The sequence below is a fragment of the Bombus vancouverensis genome, chromosome 9 (assembly GCF_051014615.1).
Source record: "Bombus vancouverensis nearcticus chromosome 9, iyBomVanc1_principal, whole genome shotgun sequence".
Taxonomy (NCBI): domain Eukaryota; kingdom Metazoa; phylum Arthropoda; class Insecta; order Hymenoptera; family Apidae; genus Bombus; species Bombus vancouverensis.
Window position 1 is genome coordinate 9,284,039 of NC_134919.1, and position 26,053 is coordinate 9,310,091.

Below are 26,053 nucleotides of genomic sequence, written 5' to 3' on the forward strand. Positions count from 1 at the left end.
TCTGCTAATCGACGCCGCGAAATAGTCGTTCCCCTGTTTCGATTAAAATAACAGAGGTAGTTTAATGAATTTAACACTGTATCAACAGGTTAACATAAAATAGTGTATTTGATAATATTTGACAATAATATGATGAACACGCCACAAATTGTTTAACAATGAATACAGTAAATATGTTACAGAAAGTTGACCCGACTTTACGATATCTCTCAATGAATTCGTTAGACTATGCAACTTTGACTTTACTCGCCAGACCTCTCGATGTATAACGTTTGACTCGTCAGAAGGGACTGATTGCCTCTCGATCATTTCTTTGTCTTCTCTGGGAGACGACCCCCACTATGCTCGGGTCACCCCACCGTTCGTACCTATGATCACGTATGCCGCCTTCTTGTGTGGAAAAAGTAACGGACCAAAATCGACGTTTCTAGAACTCGCTGCTTGGTGACAACTATACGTTCGTCGATACATTGTATATGTTCCGTCGGGCAGATAAGACGATCTGCCTGCGACACTGTAGAACCGCGAGCGACGGTTAGAAATACAGCCTGTGGTAAGCCTCGTGACGTAACAACAGGTATTTCATGTACGTGTTTCTATTTTACATTTTTCTACCAAGAGTTTCAGTTCATAAATACCATGAATAGAAGTTTCCAAATTTTAATTTGAAATTATTAAATACTCTTCATGATCTATAATTACAACTGATATAAATATTCGTTATTTTTTAATCTAAAATGTGAAAAATACAAAATTCCAAAAATGGTTTAGAAACTGTTAATTAATATTTATATTATGGATGTACGAACATTAAAGAAATTGAGCTTAAATATGTGCTATATTTACTAATGTTACTGCATATTGTATCGAATACTTAAAATATTTTCTATGTTTTTGTATATTACGTACACCCTATTAGTTTTCGTATTTTTAAATTTCCTATAAGTGAGAAAATTCATACTCTATTCATCATATTCATCGTTTCTTGAAAAATATGCTGCTAGAAAAGATTAGAATATGAATGCCATGTAAGAAGATAATTTCCGAAGTTGTACTGAATAAGAAGCAGAGACTCGTGTATTACTGACACTTCCAAGCTTCTCGACTTTGATATGCTAAAACTTCACAAATTTTAATGAATATTGGAAAAATTTTGAAACCTTGCTTTACTGTTCAACTGTCATAAGTCGTAAAAATCATGTGGTCAAATGTTATCAGTATAACGAAATTGTGCAGGGAAGTTCAAAATTATGAATGAAAGGAGTAGTTATTAAAGGAGGAAAAATGACTCTTGATAATAATAAAATACTAATTTCTGCATACAAACGTTGAATAGCGGAATTTTAATCATCGAGATCAATCAAGATCATCAACATTCAATCAGCGAAAATTTATTTAATTAGCGATACTGACTACAACGTTATAATATTCTCATTTTTCCTCTAATATTTTCTGAAGCTATAAATATTTTTTCCACTTCAGAGCTGACATGTTCGCAGATACTCTGCTTCGAGTAGTAAAAGGTACCGTGAATTTGTGTTTCCTTCAAGGGAAAGTGCTTTTTAATTTTCGCTCGCGTTACGATAAATAAGAAAAAGTCCGCAAAGGCAAAGCTGCTTCGTTCGATCGCTCATCGAAAAGGATCGATATCGAATATGAAATGAACGTTGAGACGAGGTGGAGTGCGTGCCAAAGATAAGTCTCTAGCAAGAGCTCGAACGCTTTGACGATAAATCACACGATCGACATTTACTATTCCATATCACGGATATATTTTAGTTCCACTCGTGAAATAGACTACACATCAAACGTTAAGAGTTTACTCGGTAAATACAAAGGATGAGAAATAAGAAGAAAAAATTGTAAAACGGTCTGAAAGCAAAGTAATTCCACTTGTACGTTTCGATGATTCTATTTTAACTCTTCCTTTCAACCGTAGTTCTACCTTAGGTTTCTCTCTTTACCGTATAAAATTATATAGTATCATGTTATTATTGCTGAAAACTTCCGAGTCTACCGAGGTTAACTTCTTTATTTGCTATTAAATTCTTTTCATACTGTGATTTATATAAGAGAATAAACGTAGAGAGAAATATATTTGGAAATATTCACAAATGAATTTGGCGAAGATATAAAATTCGCGATTAATGTAAATTAATGTACAAGAATTAATTTTATCATAAGCAATCGTTAGAAATAACATTTTATAGTATTATGGATGTTTGAATTCTGTACTCTACCGACACGACTGTATTTAGCTAATGATATTTTTCACTATATATTAGGAATTGTAAATTTCTTCATAGTATGCTTCACACTTGTTTTACAGTATTAAGAACTTTTAAATATTACAAACAAAATCTTAGGAAATCTAGATTATTTATTAACGAAATCTTATGAATGAAATTTTACTAAAAAATTTTGCAGTTTTGGGAACAAAGAAATTACGGATCTTTATAAATAAAGTAATTGAAACAACTCTCACTACTTATTGTGTATATACACAAAGTAATTGTTGTATCGCTTCCTCACTTTTCAGGTAGTTACTGCCGCAGTGACAGGGCTAATATTAGCTACCGTAGCTGTATAATCGATACGATAGAATTGAACCGCACGATGTCACGATCAAACTACAACTGCATTGAAATTGAAAATGATTGCGTGATACTTTTATTTTATTAATACCTTCAGAATTATTTATTAATACAATGTTATTGAGACGTGGAAGGCTATTTTTGTGTGCTTCCATAAATATTACATAATATATCCATACAGGATTTTCTCTTGAATTAATTTGTAAAAGTAACATATTTTAATTTATGATTCTTATCTATATTTCATTATTTTCATATTTTATTTCGTTGTTTTTTAAATACTATTTACTATAAATAAACCAGTATTATCCACTCATATATCATCCAGAAAAAGAGTAATAAGTTCCACTCAATATCAAGATTGATTGAATTTATTACAGCTCAAAATAGGGATCTGTTCTTAAAACAAATGTGAAGTACATATTACTTTTTTAACATTAAATGACACTAAGCTTATCAAGAAAAGAATGAGTTTTTATTATTTAATTAAAAATGCATCTCCAAAATTAAAATTGTTATAAGCGAGCATTGCTTACAATAAAAATTCCAATATAGTTTAATAAAATCTTGCTACCACTATTATTTACTAGTTATACAATAAAAATTTAAACATATATTTCGACGATGACTGCACTATAAAAATATTTCTAGTCATAATTTACAGAATAACCTGTATAATAAGAATCCAAAGTCGATTTTCAAAGTTAACGTCATTTATACGTATATGATCTACGAAATAAGAATTTAATATCTACTTACCAAAGTAGGTTATGTATAATAGAGATGCTTGAAGTTTTACACGGTAGAATTCTTTCATAAATGTATATTTCCTTCAAATCCGCGTAGTGGTATTCAGGATACAGCGAATATTTGACTCGACTAAATTAGAGATTGTACAACACAGCACAAATTTCATTTAGGCGGGTAGCAACGAAATTTTCATCCATACCTATCGCACCAACACGAAACCATCCGACGAGGCTTTCATCCCCCCCCCCGTCCCGCCTCGCCCTTCCACAACACCCCGCCCCTCCACAACACCCAGTTCTGTTTCGTGTTTATCTAATTGTGCTATTGTACATACCCAGCTACTGTGCTGACTAGCGTAGTGTCGAGCGACTTCTGAACTGCGTTTTACATTACTTCCGGCGCTAGTGGCGTGCGTAACGACCAAAGCTGTTGGAAACATTCGCGTAAGGCGTAAGAAACGAATATGAATTTTCTGTATTGAGTTATGATTTGTACAGTATTATAGTGTCTATTTTCAGTTTCAGAATCGACTAAAGCGTGTTTTTATTGCAGAAACAAATAAATAGATGTGTAAGTATGTATATAGGTACATATATATGATATTTCTGTAGCAAAGTAGGTTACGTTAATTGCCAGAAAGAATCCTGTGTTTTTAGTTTTATAATCTGATGATAATTCTTCAGATTGAGATAATTTAGCACTCTTTTGTGCGTTAATTGTGGTCAATATTTAATTATTATCGTAGCATATCGTTTATTATCTTGTTCGTGATCTGACTCAAATAACACAAAACAGTATTAGTGACGGTACCTGACATATTTTAATTTTAAGATTTTGTGATATGTAGCTAGTAAAAGAAAGGAATAAAATTCCTAAAAATAACGATATGGTTTGTTTAAAAAACACAGAATTGTTACTAGTGTGTCTCAAGCTAGAAGTTGAAACATTTGCAGATTAAAATGCATCTAATATAACCTGTTATACGAATCTACATATTTCATTGTTTTTAGGCGTTCGCCAGAATCATATCAGATTACGCATCCATTGTAACCATAACGTTAATCTTGAATCAAAGCGAAATTGCGTGTTACGACTTTATTTTTACGATAACCACAGTTCAGATAAATTAAGGTTAGTTCGATTTTTTTATTTTATCTTCAATAAATATCTTCTCTGAAACCTCCTTCTGTTCACCTATATTCTATATAAATACATACATATTCTAAATAGTTCAAGATTCTCGACGTTATTGTATAATATTGACATTATTATATTAACAGTACATATTGATCATTTTAGTTGAGACCCTTAAAATATTGACAATATATATTGAGAGTCTGGAAACACTCTTAGAATTGAAAATTCCTTCTTATTTAATCATGAATATAATCCTTCTTTCCATTCATAAGGGAATTCAAGGGAATATAGACGTAGAACAAGTAAGTGTAGAAATTAATATCGGGTAACTAATCAATTACAAATTCACTTTAGATTTATATGTTTCCCTTTTTAGTACAATTTTCCCATTTATTTTTTATCTAAACTAAGGTGTATCAATCTTAATATTTATAACATACAGCATTTTTAAAACGAATGACATAAGCTCGAAAAACATTGATAAAGATGATGGATGTTCGCTAAGATTCATAAGATATAGTGTACATATAATTCTCACTTTTTAATTAAAGACAAATACTGCTGGTGACCTTAAACGATAAAATTTTATTTTACGATTTTTATTTCTTTCTTGCACACAAAATAAATTCTCGTCGACTGTCTTTCCTGTTCAGTCAAAAATAAAACAGATTCACGTATCTTTAGAAATTTTCAAATTGCTTTTTTTCGAAAATGAAGCCTCCAACGCAATTTCATTATTCTTGATCTTTATCTTATTTCGAGCCATAGAATCTCCATAACCTCATTTGTATCCCAAATTTCGAACCAATCTTTATGGAAGGCTCAAAAGTTAATCCGCGTAGGTTAGTCTTCCACGCTGTGTAAATACTTTTTCGTTGTTAGAATTTTGATTAATAGTTAAATAATTATATTATAATAACTTAATTAGTGGATTTATTATAATGCCAAAATTCTTGGTCGATTGAAAGTTTTGATAACGATAAAGGGTATAAATGGTGAAAATTGATTTTACTGATTGACTTCCAAGCCATCCATATACACATTCCTACCAAATTCCATTACCCATAATTTCACAATCAGTCAATTATACCCCTATATTCCTTTTCGTTTAGAGTGATATCAGCTCCAGCACCTGGAAACGAGACGAAACAGGAGGCAAGTAGCGAGAAGTAATTTCCCGAAACATTCGCGGAACACTCGATCGTTCGGTGCGTCAGGTAAGCGCGCATTAGCATAATCGAGCGTAGGGAATAGCAGACGAGCATTATTACGCGAGCTCCTCTTTATTTCGGTGTACGGTGGACAAATGCGACTAACGTATCGAACTTCCGTCCCGGTTAATTTATGGCGTTGGGATTAGGGGAGTAAAATGGCGGGGGGCGGGTGAAAGCGGAAAGTGGCAATTCTGCAGTGCGGGTAACTATCCCGTACTCTCTCTTTCTCTATTCCTTCCTCTCGCTCCTTCGCCAAACGAATCCGGCCAACGGGTTCAGAACGCTTAAGAGACGAGTCTCTTCTGACCATGGTAAAATATCACTGCTAAGAGAAAGAAACGACGACCCAGTCCCCTCCGGGACTTGACAAAAACAGGAGTAATAAAACTCGGCGAATGTCCCTGCGTACCTTCGGAACGTTCGGGGGATACGTTCGAGCGATTACCTTTCCGCCAGCGTTCCCATGCATGACTCAAAGTCTCGTTGGGACACAACGCTTTATTCGTTCGTCTATTCGTTTATTCGCTGTACTAAACCTGTGGCTATGAGGGAAATCCTCGTTGGAGAAGCGTAAAGTAATGATGAAATAGATAGCGAAAGGGATGAAAAGTGTTAGGATAGATAAATGATGGGTTAGAGAGAGGTGACGTATAGAGTGAATTGAATTAATTTTTGTTTTAATATCAAAATATCACAGTAGACTTGTGTGGATCAAGTCGCTATATAATGTTCTTATTATTTTCGGCTATTGTATTTCATCAGCATTCTAACAGCAAATTATTTACTCGTACATGCAATACAGAGATTATATATGGTTTGTGATTATGCGGTTGAAATTATTTATTCTCACGACCAGTGCCATTCGCGTGACACTGCAACTCTTGATCCTAAACCTATATATATGTAGGTATGTAGGTACATAGTAGAGCGGATAGCAAGGTATAATTTACTGGTTATGTATAGACATGTTCCTCGTGTTTTGCTAACCTTCATATGTGATATAGACTCCTATTTCTCCACATTTTTCTAAAGGCTATACATAGTACAGGTTTTCTTCTTTCAATATTTTATCATCCTTTATAGGCGTTACAGATTCTATACAGATTCTTTCATTCATTAATATAAATTACTGAATTTTTATTTTAATACATGTAGTTGAAGAATAAATACTAATAATAAGAAAATAATTATCCTCTTCTTGGTATAGTGAGATATATACTTTGGAAAGTGGTTCTAAGAACTGCCTCGTAACCACCAGAAAAGTATTGATCAGGCTGTTGCACTTATGTAACATATTAGAAGCTATGCTCTACTTACTGCTAATTAAAATCTTGATTGAATTCTGCTAACACATTAGCGGTCACTGATGTATTACTTTCTCTTATGACTGAAATTAGACCAGCAGAATTGTTATCATTCTGAGGAAAAGAATATTTCTCGTATTTATTTCAATTATTTAAATGTCAAGTTTTCAGTCCAAACACATACGGAGGATTAATTATAGTAATAATAGACACAAAGTATAATACTTAACACCAAATGTGTTAAATTCTTCGATTAGATTCGTACTCTCCAAATTATTTTTGTTTTAATAGTAAAAGCTTGTGATTATCTGCACTAGAACCTCGATAAAATAATCAGTCGCGAACGTACTGACAAATTACGTTATTCTATAGAACTCCTGCAAATTGACTACAGCATCTATTTAGCATTATTGCTAGAAAGGTTTCCTTTGACCATCTTTCAAGCATGTTTCTAAAGAAAACTTTGTGCAAACTTTCGATCTGGAATATTCACTGCGTTGCAACAATTTTTTTCTGGGGGTAGAGGAATTTATGATGAAATAACAAATTGAATAGTTTTTAAAATTAATGCCACGTAACTTCGCTTATTGGCTAGTTGATAAGCTGAGCTTTGTGCTGAAGTACAGTAATAGAAAATTAACTTATGATATTTGAACGAAACAAAATAGAATAACAAATAGACGAGCTCATGGTAAAATCAATATTATAGAATTTCCAAATACTTGAACAGAATTTCATCACAGATTAAGGGATGAAGTATTACTTCTGGCACACAGCGTCGTAACGTCCATACATTATCGTCATTCATATCGATTAAATTACATTTCAGGCTTTTTTCTTGATATCGCTAAACGACAGACGCGCACTTGTCATATGAGAGTACTTTGAGAGGAAAGTACCTCCTCCTAGTAAGACATAATATCAGAATCAAATTCTACTATCAAAAATAACCCTAAAATCTTTCTTTATAATGAACAGCCATAACGCCATGAACTCGATTCGAGTTTTTACAATTTTGGCCATTGTGCGTTATAATTGTATTCCAAACTTTTTTTATCGTAAAATAGTTGCTTAAATTTATTTTTATTCGTAACCAATAATTAAAAATGAACGTAGACACGACTTCACAGTGATGCATCGTGGTCGCGGTTCACGAGAACGTTCTAAAATTCGAGCTTAATCGACGCGGTTCAATCGACGCGCGATTCACGTTTAATCGTTCGTAAATTACATATCGACCTAGGGTGATCGATACGCCTATTATTCTGGGCGCGCAGGCTTTCTTCCCGCGGAGAAAATTTCGATCGGTGAGTTCTCACCGAGCGATCGTTGACCTGACCCGATCCTACTTCCGGGTCAACTTTACGAGCGGCCGGCTGCTTGATAACCGATTAAAGGACGCTACTCGCGTTTGCCATGAGTCAAGGAGACTTCTCCGATTGCACCGTTGACGATAATTGGAGATTGGCTCGCGACCTAGCTACTTGATCCGTTTGATGTGGCGGATTTGCTCTCCGAACCCCTCCGTTTCTTCTATTAGACGAATCCCGTTGACGGTGGAACCGATTTCACAATGTGCTTGACTGCGCGTGCGATCGGTCAGCGATCCCTTTCCGATGGAACGGCTATTTCAGAGAAAAGGAATACATATCGTACGCTGACAGGTAGGTTTAGTGCGATCTGCAATATCATAAATGGAAAAATATTGGCACATACTTTTAATATTTTGTCATATAGTCTACGAATTTAAATATTTATATTTATTTTATATATCGTTTCATTATATGTAACAGATCCCCATGTAAATATTTTATTGCGAAAATGTCTCATACAGTAATTTTTTATCACCTAATCAAAATTTTAATCAATTCTACTTATAAAAGTAATTGAATTTTGGAAGTATATAAGAAAATATTAGTTAGATTGTAATTGAAGGAAATTATTTCAGATAAGAGGATATTTATCGTGTACTCATCAAAATAGACTGCAATACAACTAAAGATTTAACTAACAACCACAATCGATTTTAACAACTTGCACAACTTTAACTAATTTGAACAACTTGAACAACTTGAACGGAGTCTTTAACAAACTATCACGTACTCTAACTGACTGCAACAGACTCCAACTGGCCGACCTGTTTCTCACTTATATTATAGTGTTTAATCGGAGTGTCTGTATCATATATTTATTCGGATTTGCTAGAAATCCATATAGTTTTCTCGACAAAGCTTTTCGATCTAAACAAAATCTTTCTATTGTGTTAGCAACAATATTTTCGTTCATGTAATTTTTCTTAGACATTTTCGTATCCATACACATTGTCCTTTATAACTGAACGCAGATTGGGGAATAAGAAATTAACGTAATTGCAAATACTTATAAACATGTTTGAAAATGTTGGCAAATGTGATATTAATTGAAAACCTACTTCCACTTCACCACCTTTTCATTCAGAGTAAAACCTGCAATGTTGTCGAGCAAGTATAGCTTCTCTTTATATAGTTATAAACGTTCGGATATAAGTAAATAATAATGAATTGTTGTCATCAATTTCATTTTTCAAATTATACTTTCTTAGTAATTGAAACTGTACTACACATATTCATCCGGATAGTGCAATATAACTATCTACACAATTGATTTACAAAAAAGATATAAATTGGAATAATTAGAATTGAATATGAATTCAATAGTAAATTTGAAATATATTGAACAGATGTATCAGTGTAAGTTAGAACCTTTCGTTATCTCTTTTTTCAAGATGAGAGAATTTACCAATGAATTATCTTCCCTTCTTTAAATAAAAGATGCGATCATTTACTCAATTCGCGATTCACATATTACTCAGTTATCGACTAACGTATACTGGCCAAAGAAAAGCGAGGAGAACCATTAATAGTCGAGGAAATTTACTCCCTCGTAACATTAGAAACCTTTATCGGGTTTATGCTAATATTTCGAAAGGTTCAACCGATACGACTTGAGAGGATCAGGAATGGTGACTTTCAGTTTTCACTTGTATCTTGACAGCTTTTCAAGCTTTTGGCCCTTCTCCTTTCACTCAATAGGATTGTACTGCAGAGGAATATTTGCTATCCGTATAAAAGGAAGACTAGTAGTTGAAGTTGTATCTACAATCATAGATTTGAAATAGAAAAGTTTATGAGATCAAATCTCACGAAATATTTTTTTATAATAAAAATCTCTTATAATGGCTTCAAAATTTGTTTGCAACATTTACATATTTTTTCCTATATTTTTTTATAAATTATACATAATAATAAATAACAATAGTTTTTAAGGGATTAATCTACAGCAGATTAGAAATCACCAGATTAGAAAGTAGTTTAATAAATCTGGAAGTCACTCCTGACACTTCTGTGTATACAGCTGTAACTATCAAATTTGACTTCGACAATTTTTGGAACGAGTAAACTATTGTTTCTTAAGGGGCCTTATCGAAAATCCTATTACGATCTAATTCTCCAATTTTCCTAAATTGCAGAGTGCACAATCAATTTAAAATCATATTTTCTTCAGTTGGACGCAAATACCACGAAACCACGCATGGTTCGCGTCAATGTCAAAAACAAAGCAGAATTTCAAGCCGCATATCACCTACTGGCCCAATTCCGAGCAAAAACACTAATCCATACATAAACGAACGTAACATTAACCATAGTGTACATTCGCCGTTGCACGCGCTAAAACGCTTGCGGGTAATCCGCAAAACGACGACTGCCTAATTGCACAAAGAACGTGGCCGAAGCTTGTCCAAGGTGTGCACACGCGTAAGCGAAAGGCAAAATGCACGAGCCGCGACACGACGATGCAACGAGCCCTGTCGTCGTTCCGCTTCCTCTAAAACATCGCGACCGCACAACGCTATTATATCCGTCGCGGTGTACCGAGAATCGGAGCTGGGGGATGGTACCCGGTGCCAGATTGCGCTAATTAATGCTAATTGCCCGAACTAATAAATAACTGCATGAATAAACATATTCGTAGTCTCGGTGGTGATGGTGGTGGGGAACGGGAGTAGAACCTGTAGGAGAGAGAGGAAGAGATAGGGATAGGTGGTGGGGTAGAGACTAATAGAGGAAACTGAAGAGGCAACGAGAGTTAGAGAGGATGGGAAATGACGAGGAGGGAATGAGAGGACACGGCACGTGTGCGCGAATACCGTCAGGCGTGGAAGTGCAAGCACGCTACACAGTATATGCTGAAATATTCATCGATTTCGGTTGCGGCAATTACGCTCCACAAAACGAAGCCGTCCTCGTGTGTATCCCTGGCCACGCTGAAAATTTATCTGTTCGAATGAACGCGCCATCGTGCTCTGCGGCCACCACTCGACTCCGTTCACACTACGTCCGACCAAAAAAGAGCCATGCGAAGGTGTGTACAGAACTGGTTCTCACTGTTTGTTTATGAAAAATAGAAATTCTCCGTACCCAAAGAATATTCTGATGTTTCCAGTATACTGGATGTAGGGTATAGGAATTGGGTGGAGGATAAAGGGGTAAAGTGATGATTATACGTGTCGAGACTTGCGGACAAATTTTTGAAACAGGATACAGGGAATTTAAATCTCTACGAGAGATTGTTTCTCGCGGTATATTGTAAATTATACATTATTGGACAAATTTCAATTACAATTGATTATATTCTTATATTCTTAGGCTACGATATTTAGGATTATAGGGGAAAGTATTAATTTCTTATACGAATGTTCTAATTAATTTAGTTTTATGTTCAATTTTTATTTTTACGGTAAACTATTTATTTCTCTTGAATTCTAATAATAGCTTCATATATTTCTTCTTAATGTAATGCAGCGTAGATTCTAAATAATATTTTCGAGTAAGTTTGTTCCAATGTGTAATATTTAACCTGATTCAGAAGTTCACCCAATCCGTAATTAATGTGGTGTTAATATACTCGAGTCCATTGTTATGGTGGTAATTTATGACGATAGATGATTTTCATAAGATCGCATTTGCATATGTATGTAGAAGAGCGATTGCGACTAAAATGTGATTGATCTTCGAATGATCAATGTAACTTACAAGCAAGAATTTTCTTCAAGATTCTAGAACCTTTTTAAAAATTCAAAGATCGTAGCAAGATTGACTATCTATTATACGAACTTTCAGGAGTTCTTAATGAGTGAGATTCGACGTCATAATTTTAAACTAAAAAATGATGAGTTATATAAATATGATTACCATCGATTCAAAGAAATTTCATTATTCAAGAAGCGTACGAACCCGTTGGGTTGACCGAAAATTGAAATTTTACACGATGAAATATCGGGTAAAAGTTTGCATCCGTGGGTGTTGACTCGTCGGTGCGAGGAGAAAAGGAACATAAATGTTTATTCGATACTTGACTCACGCAGATGGAAATACGAAAACGCGTTACTTCGCCAGAGCAAATGCAATCTTCGATGACGTATCTCAGATAAGTAATTTACCACCATAAGCGCTCCTCGTCTACATTTGGCTCTATATTTACCGCGAATACAGCCAGACGAATTTAAAATTCAAATATGGGGAATCAACGTGAATTATGGCGTTCCACTTCCATTTTTCACTTACGCGTAAGTTAATCACGCTGGGAAGACAAACGACATATTCGATCGTGGAACGGAAGTATCCTCGAAGCAAAATTGATTCGAGCTTTAAGTTTCGTCATTTCGGTCCTGATCAAAGTGTTCCAAATAAAAGAAAACACATTTGAATTTTCGATTTAACGTCCAACTATAGAATACTCGTTTGTGAGAGTAATTTGAATTTTTATTTCACTTCCACAATGTAGTAGAAAGTTTTAAAAGCTTCGGCATTTGAGTATTTTCAATTGTAAAGAACTTGAACAATGAAATCATTGTTTATAATTGGAGGAAAAGCATACGTGATATTATTGTTTCTTTAACGAATTCTTCAACCTGAAACGCATTTAGATTTTTTAACGTATTGTTTCTTGAAGTTCCATGATGTTACTACATATTGCTATTGTCTGGAAGTAAAAGGAGTTCTTTTTCTTCTTTTATCGACATAAACGCTACGTTATCGTATAATGTTATATTTGTTTATCATTGAAAGTTGATAAATACGTGAACGAACAAGGACGGAATCATTTAGGAACGTCAGCGAAGAACGGAAATGTCCCTCAAATCACGGAGTATTGTGTCGCAGAGAATGGATTATACCATGAACAATTGAAGAAAAATCTGTCACTTCCTCGACGAGATATTTCGTGCCACTGCTGCAACATTATTTCAATTTTTCGTTATACAATACAGAAATATATGTTCGTTTCGTCAGACGTTGGTTTTCGATCAATTTCGAATCAATATGAGATTTGAATTTGTTTCCTAAAAATCCAAATCGTGCTACTAATCATTAAAACTACTACAAACTCATACTGATAGGCTTCTTTACTATTATAATTAAAAAGTTATTTTCTCGCAATAAAGAAACTTATGGAAGTAAAGAATTTGTTTCTTTGAGGAGTTCAATATCGATCACATGTCTAGATAATAAAATTGAGAAACTTAGAAAAAGCGAAGTTAGTCAGCTTTATTTTCGAGAAGCTCGTATGTTACAAACTCACGAAATTTAACTTCAGTGATGTTAAATACTAGTAAATATTTAGTATTGTAAAAAGCTTTCTTCCAAGACAAAGCTTTCTCCTTGTCTGTCATACAATATTGCACGACATGAAACTTCACCCATTACACAATCGCACGAACAATCAAATCTTTAACCAGACACATATTACTACAGTTACAGATTTGTTCGAGTGGAAATTCGTTTGAACGCAGCTTGATTCTAGTGCAAAGTCATGTAATTTGAATGTTTCAATGAAAACTTACGCAACTTGACTTCCGAAACTAAGTAATCTGAAACTAGCACTATAGACAAGCATCAATTGAAATGAAGTCATGTAAACTCGATATGCAGACGGTATCATGTATTAATTCTCGAGAAGTTTCATAGATGGAAGTTAACAGGAATTGAACAGCAAACGACGGATGTATATCGTGCATTAAAGATTGAGATTTCATAAACGTTTAACACGATTACGGCGAAGTTTATAAATCGTTCTACTTATATTTGATTGTAAAGGGTTTATGTGTCATTTTTTTAACCGGAGAGGGGATTGACTGCTTTATCCCTTGGGATAGGGAAACAGGATTGTAAATCGCTCGGATCTGCTCCCTTCTAGTATCATGTCAAGAAATCTGGGCACTCGAATATTTAAATGAGCTACTCTCTGGAATGAAGTCTTTCAAGCAGGCGCGCACCGATCAATGAATGCACTTCTGTTATTACTTCGTGATTACAAAATCCATTATATTTTAGAATCAGAGAGCCGAGTATTATTTAAATATAATATTTTGAAAATGATGATTTAAGTAAATTCAAATTTAAATGGTTATAAGTAGAAATAAAAGCTTTATTTATACTTGAACGTAAATAAAAACGATAGTATAAGTAATATAACGGTTTATGGATTGGATTATATAAATGATTTTCTTTGAATTATTTCATTATTTTGCATCTTATTTTATATTTTATTTAAATTTGTGCATTATGAAGTAACCACTAGCGTGACGATACTACTTTTCTTAGAACTCATCGATTACCTACGCCTGGCGTAGTATGTATTTCATGTAGTTGACGAAACAAACCTGTAGGAAACATTTTTATTCAGAAAATTTATTCACAACTGTATGTGTACGTGTATAGTTATAAATATATATGTATCCTGTCAAAGAGAATAATGTATGACGAAACGTTCGTATGCATGAAATACGTGTCTGTGTTCACGTAATACATAATTTGATGCCAAAATATATTGCTGTGTCTAATTATATAGTCTTTATAACACTTCAAATTTATGGAGTTAATTATGGAGACTTTTACGACTAAAAGTTTTTCTAAATTTTATATAAAATTAGTTCTTTATAAGAAATTTCCGATAATATACGAAGCATCGAGGAAGACTATCCATACTCTTTCTTCAAGGCAAATATAATGATTGCTGTGACGCGTATATTGTTCAGATCGAAAAATAAAATATAGAATAGACAGACAATACTGCATCTGTGCGAACTTTATAATAGAAAGCCATTCATGGAAATGGAAAACTTTCGCAGGTATCATACTTTAAACAAATGTTTGTGTTTGTCAAAGTATGTACATTTTATTTAAAAAATGTTTCGTTAATGAAAGACAAAACTTTAAGCAACTACAATCAACTACAAAGATTCTCATCGTTAAATTAAAATATCAAAATAGGAAAAGATAAAACTAGAGTCAGTAGAGAATAAATTAGAGAAGTAGTTAAATTGTGAGAGGTAGAAATCATATTTCTGCGCTAATTGGAAAATGATCCTACTTAAAGGAGTTCAAATAATTCTACTTGTGCGTAAAAATGAAAAGCTCGAAAAATATTTTTCCACCATACACGTCACTTTAAGTAAGTGGCAGCAGTGGTTAAAACAGCAGGACTAGCTAGGTAATTGAAACACGCTGTCTAATTACGCATTTAACTTTTAAGCGGGGAATTCAAGCGAAACCTCGCTCAGTTTCTTCTAACATAGAGCTACTAAAGAATTCTATATCTTTCACTTCAATATCATGCAGCTGCTATGCCAGTCGTTTTTCTCTAGGAGAAATTCACTACTAACGAAGGTAAACGGTCTCTCTAAATTAAAATTTCGTCCCGCAACGAAAAGTAAACGAAATCTACGAAATAATTGACTTTTAGTATGTGATAATATACCTTGTACATGTTCTAAAAAAGCCTTCAAATAAAGAAATATCTATCGTACATGTATTGCGTGATCGTACTGGCTGAACTTTCTAACTCGTATCTGTCTGAATAACTTCTAAATTATGTGTTGGTTGAAAAATTATTTCGTGGCAGGTATATGGCAATGCTGCCATATTCTTGGACTTCATATTTTTATATATGTTTCCCTGTACTTTCTTCTCCTTTCTTCATTCATGGTTCTAACAGTTTCAAGCTGATCTGTTCGATTTCCGTACAGTAGATGGAGCAACAAACATATATTTCTTTCTCTCATGTTCTTCTTTTGTACTCATCGTATCTGAAAAATTAATTATTTCATACATACGCCAATTATTAATATTTTAAACGAATAACACAAGTGAAATGCTCTACAGAGAGATTTTGAATCTCGTTAGAGTTTCGTGCAAAGTTTCGCGTATGCGTGTTAGCAGGTAATTTCCCGCGATTCTATGTATTCTAATGTAATGGTCCTCGTAGGTGAATTGGTGTTTGTAGTCGCAGTTGCATGGAGGGAGAACCAGCTCTCTTTCTCTCCTTCATCCTTTGTCGACTGAATTGCATAACGCGCACGAGGTCCGTTGGGAATAATTTCCATGATCCCTGATATAATTCGGTGACCATATATAAAAAAAGTTACAGCCAATTATAGCCGGAATATTTCACGAGCAGGGATTTACGAGGCGGCAAAAACGCTTAGGAATCGCTCGACCCGCCATTCCTCGCAATGACTTCGAAAGTCCAACAATGGCCGTTGTAATTAGAGGTCCTCTGTTGTGCGTAGGTGATTACCCTGTAATAATTTCTGCAGTATTGCCTCTATCCACTGTTATATCCATAGTTTCGCGTTGTATCATTCCTTAATTAGTACAGCCAATTGTCGGTTTGTACATTTCCACAGAGAAAGAGACTCGTTAGGTTATATGAAGGACTTTTAGTTGATGTGAATTTGTACATGAAAATCTACTCGGAATATTTCTTAATGCACATTTTTTTCGAGTCTTGGAAATTTTATTTGAAATTTTAACTCTTTCATATGGAATGACCCAATTATTTTTCTTTTTACTTTTTGAAATGAATATTCTTTAGTAATTAGTTAATTCTTGAAGCTGAAACGAATCTCGAATTTTTCCAGTTTTCGTTTATCAAAATTAGGTGATTTATTTTAAGTGCGTCGCATGAACTTCTTGAGCAGCTGATATTTCATATACAAATCTAAAATATTAAATAGATAGATATTAGAAGATTATCAAATGACAAGTTGTGTATTATAGATTTCACTTGCAAAACAATCGTTACAAATTCACAATTCATTATAAGATTCATTTATAAATCTTGTAATAAACAAGTCTTGTAAAAACAGATATTCCGAATAATATTCCATCACCAAGTATGGCATTATTACGCAAGAAAATTTATTAGCGCTCGGTAATAAGATCAGTTCTCTCAAGAAAAGTCCGAAAGCTCCAAAATTTCGCAAAACGCATTCAAATTAAAACCAACTACTTGAGACCGCTCATTATTCCGAATACTTCTAACAGTTCACAAACTACGCCAGCTTTTCACTCGATATATCAAATATATTCACGACTATGTTCAACCCGTTAAACGCCCCGACGAATCCTCCACCCTTGGTACGAAACCAAATCAGGATCTTGCTAAACACGAACTAAAGGAAGCTAACGTTTCAACGAACGTTTTGGTTCACGAAAAATAAAGTTGGAACGAAACGGACGATTTTCTCGAGGTATTATTTATCACGACGTTTCACCAGGCTGTTTCCAAGAGAGCGTTAACCCATTCCCTCGTTCATTTTCGGCAGCGAGTTTTTCACGCGTGCACTCTTTTTCTTTGGCCGCTACCAGCTAAACATCGTAATTCGGGACGGCATGGCGCGTTCAGTTTTCCCCTCGCATAGAAACGCATTCAGGCCGACTGCTGGCGCACTTAACAATTTACTCGATCTTTAGAAAAGACTGCACGATGCGAGAACGCACGAGCAGAGCATGTGAATGGATCGGTTCGTGTTCCACGCGGCACGTCGGTGCCGTAACGGCCGTTATCCCCATCCCGGGCCGAATGAAAAGTGCGGGAAATCAAGGAAATAAAGTGCCTGTCGGCACACGCTCCTCCATATAGGTGGATACTAAAAAAAGCTTTCGAGACATAAACGCGCGCCGACCCGCCGGGATTTAGCCGCGGATTCTATACCACCCGGCCGTACTACGACAGAGAAGTTTACAATGAATGCCGTTGTCGTCTCCCTCCCTCAGGAATTTTTGTTCCACGGATCAACGTATTTTACGACGTACACCTATCGAAGGGTCTTTCGGAGATGAGAAGGACACAATTGTGCTTCATTGTACACGAAGCTTCTTCCAGTCTTGTGTGTTCGACGGATTCGTACCTTTGTCGTTTAACACTGATCGAATGTCTGTCATCTTAGCGATTATCAGGTGTGTTGAACGATGGATACTTTGCGTTGCGCTTTTCATTAAGTTGGAATTTTATCATAACGGATGTGGTGTGTAAATGGGATTAGAGATTATGTTTAAAATGGTCATAGATAGGAAACGATGTTATAGGATATTATTAATTAAGTCTGTCTTCGTTAAATATCTCGCTAATATATTCCTGAATTATGTGTTTATTTTATTTGTTTATATTTGTGAATAAATTTTATATGGCGAAACTTAACGATTCCGAGTGGAAGATATGCTTGTATTAATTGTATACATCCTTGCGGAGTGGTGTAGTATTTATTTTGTTATTGTAATCATTCCTTGTAGCATTTTGAACTATGATGAAAGATAAAAATTTCTAAGAGTGGAACAATGCATAATAGCTTTAACTCTCCCTAATGTCTAGTTCAAGTTCTAATGTCTCACGTTTTCCGTAGATCGGTATCTTTTTAACCAAGAGCAAGTGCAAGATCAACCTCCTACTTGAACGCCGCTGGAGTGTCTGATAAAGATCACTGGGGCCAATTAAGACGAGTCTGTCGAAGTAAACGGAGACTACAAATTTAGTGATACTGCAGGGATTTGTCTCTTTAAATCAGTCCTGACGTGCGTTCAGAGAGAATACACCCGATGCACAACTTAAAGAGATAAAGCGGTCGCACCCGACATTCAGAGAAACAGCAGGTTTCAGATTCGATTGCGAATAGGAACATCGATCCATTTGTACCAGGGGCTACAATCTACTTACGAACACGTATATACATTGCATGTCGAAGGTATTGCCAACGGTTTGTAACTCTTAACTGTCGAAACTAAAATCTCCTGAATTTTTCTTCAGTTCTATAGCGTTACGTGACCCTAGAACGTGATATTACCGTGTGATTTTTCGCAGCGGAGAAATAATAGCGTGCTCTACTGTTGTTCCGTTAATTCTATTTGTTTCGTATGCGACATAAACTCATTCATATTTTACTTGTTATATAATTTACTTTTTTATATGCAAATAGTTACGAAAGCTTTACTATTGCGATTGCTTCTTCACAGTGCTAGTGAAACGAATAGAAAACAATCGATCTTGTTTTTATTGCATAATAAATTTTGTAGGAAGGTGTAATTCTTTTATAATATAAAACAGTATATTTATACTATTGCTAGTTTCAAAAGAGAAACGTGGATGAAATGAATAAATTTAGACAATTATAATATTATCTAATACTATATCCAGTCAAAGTACAATTGATATAATATTATAATTCATATAGTATCCGAGATTTAAATTAATACATATCCTCCATCATGTGTGGATGAATATTAATCATTTTCTGGGAATTATGAAACCACCAAACAGCTAGTTCATATGTTTCTGCATTAATAATGTCTCACATACCGTTATTGATCTCTTACGTTACAGTATCAAATCACATTCTCAATAATGGATTAAGTTTAAGACAGATAAATCACAGGATTGAAGTTCAAATTTAGCTCTGATTCAATTTCAATATTATTTTAACTTTCTGAGTATAAATTGTGTACAACATTTCGGTGATATAAAAATAATGAAAAATTAGAGTGTTAAAGGTAAAACATCACCGAACGACGACGTATTTACGGAAAAGATCGTAAATGCGACAAAATAAAGTAAAATAGACAAATTAACAAGAAACACAAACCAATTAACTTCAATTTGACTTCGAAGAGATCGTCCGTGATGTAAGATAGAGTTTACACATATAAGCACTCATAGTATTAAACCTTGTGCAAACTAATATCTCTCCAAACAAATTTAAGTACCAATATTTAGACTTGCAACGATCGTTTCTATCTTCACTACTTTTACCCACCCGAGGGAGAAGATACAACAAAGATAAAGAAATTGCCAGACAATCGCTCGAGAGAATTCCGTTTAAGGAATGAAAAGCATTAAACACTATGACACTTTGCCCGGATCTTACGGGTGAACACAAGTATGTCAGCGATGCCACGCCTTTGATCAGCGAGAGAACATAACAGCAGGGAAAGAACGATTCAATTACGCCTGTCCCCGTAAACTATTTCTATACACGTATTCGTGCGCGTTCGCGTGCACCAAGGGTGGCGTTTGAATGCACCATCGTGATAAGTGTGTGCTCCGGCAACCTGTAACGTTCCCCCGAGGTGTTCCGGAGGCGACGAGCTCTGAGCTCGGGGATTCGACTTAGAAGGGTAAACCGAGCACGACGAATATACACGCAGCAGCCGCACCAGCAACGCTCCACTTCGTGATTCTTCGTCGTAGACGACTGCGAGCGTTTGCATCCCTCTACGTTTGTACACCAACGAATCTGTCGTGAACCAGAAAACAGAAGGGGTTACCAACGAACGAGAGAGACTCGGATCATCAAAGAGAAAGAGAGAAGCAATTTCTCGAACGGAGAAAGAGACGGTTGAAGAGATCAAACGTTTGATAGAGAGGGAACGTTGAAGTGGAGTCGCGCTGAAAGGGTAGGTACACTACCTTCTGCAAGTATTTGGACACCAGGGTCTTATTGCAAAATGAGACAAATATTATTAGTGAAATTTTACTAATCGGGAGTTACTAGTATTAGTGAACATCCGTCAACAATAGTTAGAAGTTTGGTTTAAAATTAAAATTACATATTGAGTTTTTTTTTTAATTATAAGTTATTTGATGATCTTATTTAATATGAAAGAAGTGCAATTGTAAAGAAAAATTGTATAATGTCAGTTCTCTATTAAGACGAGCAACAATATAATGCTTTGAATATTTTAGAATTATCAGAAGGAATATTTTTAAAATTGTAGAGAGGGTGGACCAATACGTGTGTGTTCAAAGCCAAAGTCGAATAAAAAGATAATTATATATACATGAATGTATTGAATTTGAAAATTACTTGGCTGTAAGAGATACAAACTATTCGTATTAGTTATTTCTCTATCTCCATATTAATTATTATTTTCCTTAACATCTATTAACCGTATACGATTACCTGAGATAAAGTCAGGAGAAAAAATTCGATTAAAGAGTTTCATTCGAAGTATATATTATACACTTGCAATAATTTGAGAGTGCCCAAATACTTATGAACGGTAGTGTAGCACAACGTCGACTTCGGAAGGGATGGGAGGGAAAATTCGCAGCCGGAAAGACCACTGGCATTAATCCAGAATAGGTAAGAGCCAGAATGTAGCTGGTTCGCTTGGGTTGGTATGAGAAAGGATAGTCGAATGGAGAACGTAGATAGAGGGAGAAAGATCGCGGGATGAAAACACCAGCATGGACGAGGGAACGGAATAGAACAGGGGAAAGGAAGGATAATGCGGCCACGATAAAACTAAGCCAGCTAACACCAGGGATAAAAAGAGCCGACCGGACGCTTGGCAGTGTCACCAAATTGCTCGAATATTTTGCACCCCTCTTTCATCCGGGCCAAACCATGGATAAAGCAAGGACCATGGCAAGGGCGGCAACCACCTGACCACCGTTCAAATTCCCTGATAAACTTTCGGTTTAAGGAATGCGCTCTTCGCTCCATTCGACTTATGCTCCCAAAGAGACGTTCAAGGGATTTTCTCCTAACGCGATTCCCTTTTAGCAAAGAGAAGAGTGTCTGCCGTTTTACAGTCAGCATTAAATCCAAGTGACAAGGATTGCCGCCGCTTTCTCTATTATTCGGACGCTTTTATGCTAGCCAGACTGTTGTTTGGAGAGATTGAAAATTTTAGCGCGATTGGTTTTTGAATTCTGTTAGACGGGTAGAGATGGTTTAAAGAGCGAATACAAATTTCGATAGCTTAGGAGTGTTTCTTGTAAGAGTGAGCAACTTATTTGATTAGGTTTGGTTCGATAATTAGGAAGCATTGAGAAAAATAGAAAGCATTCAGCTTATTTAGGATAATCATTGTGTTCATAATTTGACATATAGCGAGGTTTCTTTATAACACATAGCTAGTGGTTTAGTATTAAAATCACTATGTATTAAAAATATTTCACTAAAACAATGAGATACGTAATGAATATATCTATAATGAAACCATGGAAAAATGTATCTCACATACATTTCTATATATATTTTTTACTCGTTAAAATATTTTAGTAATTGCTCTTTACTGAATAAGCTTGAAAATGCAGTGCCATAGTTTCGTCTTCTTTCATTCTTTATGAATAAAATCCCAATTCATTAATGCTTTTCTTTAATTTCATTAAACTTTCCATAGTCGAACTTACAATAAAGAAAATAATAAAGCTTACAAAGAATCTAACATATTACGCCGAAAATTTAAAAGAAGAATTGCATAATTAGTTAAGTGGCGATAGGATCAAGTTACTCGCGCGACAAACAAGATATATATCTGCATATCTATCTTTCAATTGATTAAAAATTCGCGTGTTCGTATTTTAGCCGCTCTAACATCACCTACGACCTCGCTATTCCCAGCGAACCGTTTGCCATTTTATCGCGTTCCGCGTGAAACGTTGCCGTTTGCACGGCACTCCAGAGATCCGTCGAAATTAAAACGGGTCGCTAGACGTGAGATCGAGTCATTCTGACCAAACGGTACGATCCGATCAACGAAAGTACTCGCGAAACGGTGCGTTTCGGGGCGGAATAGCACGTTCGAGGATCGAAGCGATCGCCAGAAATTGGCTAGGAATTGTCCAGGTCTGTCGTCCATGGTAGTCGGAATACCTGCGATCGTTGTGAAATTGTCCTATGTCCAGACCACTTGCAGCTATGGGGTAGACATATGTGTTTATCCATATCTTGATCGTTCAGGAAACAGGTCCAGATGTGAGTCTTGATTGGTGCAAGGAGCAGCTGTTTGCTCGATACTCCTAATGCCATCACGGTTTCTAATCCCGTATGGTGTTCACTCTTGCATCGTCGCTCTTCGTGGCACACGGCTCTCATTCTCTGTCTCCAGTTGGTTGTAATTAGTCTGCAGCGTTGTGGCATAGCGGACTGGAGGAGTACGTGGCTTGGCATCGCCGGATGTACACTCCAGGATGTTATAAAGTCGTTGTCGGTGCACAGGTTAAAGGTTAATTACACGCTGCCGCGTGTAACACGCCTTGGGCCACGTTAAACTTTGGACACCATTGATTTGTGGCGTTGCTAACCCTTCCTATGAGAAATATATACACGTATAGGGGGAGAGTCGGTATCAGGGTTATACATATACGTGTATGTAGGGCTACAGGCATTCGGTAGAGGGTCCCCTGACCTCGAGATCGTATTGGTGATCTAGGAAATTCCTTGTTCGCTAGTAATCCAACGAAACTCGAAAACGGATTTGTCCTTACGACCTGCGGTTCCCGGACTCGGCGCAAACTTTGCCACGCCATGGTGCACACGTACCACGAAACACTTGCCTCTCAAGTATCTTGAAGCGAGTTTATTCCGTGGCCCGAGGCTAGTCTCGTGCACAATGCCGGCGAAATGATCATACACGCGAAGCGTGGTATCGCAATCTCCTAACTTGTCAAGTAGTTAAGGTATTGTACACTTTCGAAAAGGGACTTTTCCACGACGATTGACTACCATTCAGTAATACTGTCGGCTACTGGAAGTGTTTAATCAAACTTTAGGGAGCGCAACGGTTCGCGGTGATACGCTAGCGCAAGGACGCACTTCCCGTTGGGAAAGCTACTTTTCCTGGCTTTGGATCTTCTTCGAGTTGAATGTCAAGTTAAACTGATCATCCTGCTTCGAATAATTACAAACGTACACATTTCACTCGCAGCACGCGGATAAACGTTTCACGAACACTTCCAGTGGATTTAAGCGTGCATACGCGAACTCCACAAGCTTGTTATTAGAGAACTAGTCTAATCGCCATGGAAACGTGGTTGTCTGCGTGTTTAACATGCGTTTGTCGATTTCCTTCGGTTGGTCTAATCCTAACATATTTTTTATTCTTATAAGGAAGAAAAACTACGAGAAACTACGAGGAAGTGGAATTTAATTTAGCTTTCTGGTGGCTTTAATATTCTTTGCACTGCGATTGTTGATTATATTAATTTATTTTCATTATACTGATTTAATCTGAGTACAATGTATCTAGATGCACATTAAGAGTTAATAGTTCAAATGTTAAGGAACGTCATGTTATTAAAAACGTAAACGAGATAATTTATGTATTACTTCCTCAAGGTCCCAAAAATTTATTGGTATAATAATTATATATAATATATTATACTTAAATTTCTTCAACCTATATAAAATTAATAGAGTAAATACAAGAAATAGTGTTAAAAAAATATTTCCTTTCATAAGCACGATGTTAAAAAACAAAATTTATTCGTATATATTAACTGAAAAAATCCGGGAATGTAATATAACAATAACGGAATTTCGTCCCTGGTGAGCTAAACGCAACTTAGAAAATTTTGAAATAAATGACCCATGGAAACATGCTCTCTGTCGAACTTACTTAGCGATTAAAAATTTCTTAAAAAATTTGTGTCATCGCTGACATTTAACAGAAATATAAAGACATACGCGTAAAGCAATAATTAAGAAAAGAAGTTTCTGTTTTTAAGAAAAATTGGAATTTATGATTTTGAGAAAAAATTTTTCGAGGGAAGACTAGAAATTGCTGAGGTTTGTTGGAAAAGAACTAGGCAATTTCTATTTTCATTTTTCGCTTCTGACGCGAAGACCCGGTTAGTTGAAGATCAATCTGCTTTTCAGAAGAAGGCTGCGGTGAACTATAATGAATATGAAAGCTCGAGTTTGAACATAAGAATCACAAATATTCAAATGGTGCCATTTAAATAAGTAAGATTACAACACAGAAACGTAGCAAACAGAATGGTCGTATTCCTGGAAATTACCTTATCATTTAATTACGTAGCTTTCAACGTTATCCTTATGCAGACATACCGAAGGAAAGCCCAGGAAAATGTTATCTTTGAAAAATCTCACGTCATGTCCCAGAGAAAATCCTTTGTCCATCAGTACCAAGCCGAAAACCGTATTTGCCCTCTCTCGACTAGCGTTTGGCAAGCTTCAGTCTAGCAAACTTCGTTTTCAGGTTGGTGCAGTGCACCCACTCATACTTATTGAACGATATCTTTCTATTTCCTTCCCTCCTCTCCTTTTTTCTTTTATCTCTTCATCTCTTTTTGCTTCTCCTCTTTATACTATCCTACGTCTAGGTACTTGTATGCAAACTGTATCTACGTACGTACATATAAACCTATACATACATTTCTATTCATAGATATCAGGATGCTTCTTGTTTTTAAGTAAGATGCGATAATTGGTTTAAATTATCAAGCAAATTATTAATTGATCGTGAGAGTTACGAAAGAAAGATGATGAATTCAAGTCATATGTGTTTAATCCCTACAACCGTGTGCAACTCCGTAACTTAGAGAACTTTGTCGATAATCTGAATCGAAATTTGAAGTTGAGTAAGAACAAATACTATTAAAAAGTTACTACTACAAGCGCAGAAATTGTTTAAAGCAATAAGTGATGGAGAGACGTAACAAGATGATAGTAAAGATGAAATTTTTATTGAATCGATTTCAAATACTAATAGAATCATAATAGTCGTGTTTCATTGTAGTATTGTATTAATGAAATTCCAGAATGTTTCGTATGCCACATACTGGATAAAGGTACAAGTTTTGCATGGTAAGTGTTCAAATATTTGTCTAAACGACGATAAGTTTCAAATCGTATAACAGTTCCTAAAGATTTTAATGAAATCTTGATTATTTCAGCTTTACTTCATCGTCTGTAAATGTTCGAATACTTATG

The 26,053-nt window shown here is 35.4% G+C and overlaps 1 protein-coding gene and 1 long non-coding RNA gene across 7 annotated transcripts in view; both read left to right on the top strand.

Moving 5' to 3' along the window:
* Window positions 1-26,053, top strand: part of LOC117163442 (neurotrimin) — a 298,534-nt gene that overhangs the window by 172,747 nt on the left and 99,734 nt on the right. The gene's annotated exons all lie outside the window — the stretch shown is intronic.
* Window positions 482-26,029, top strand: LOC143303144 (uncharacterized). The gene is made up of 8 exons (XR_013059159.1): window positions 482-586; window positions 3,683-3,794; window positions 3,863-3,914; window positions 4,355-4,475; window positions 5,594-5,698; window positions 18,722-19,060; window positions 25,882-25,927; window positions 26,017-26,029. It is a non-coding gene; the product is annotated as an uncharacterized LOC143303144 (long non-coding RNA).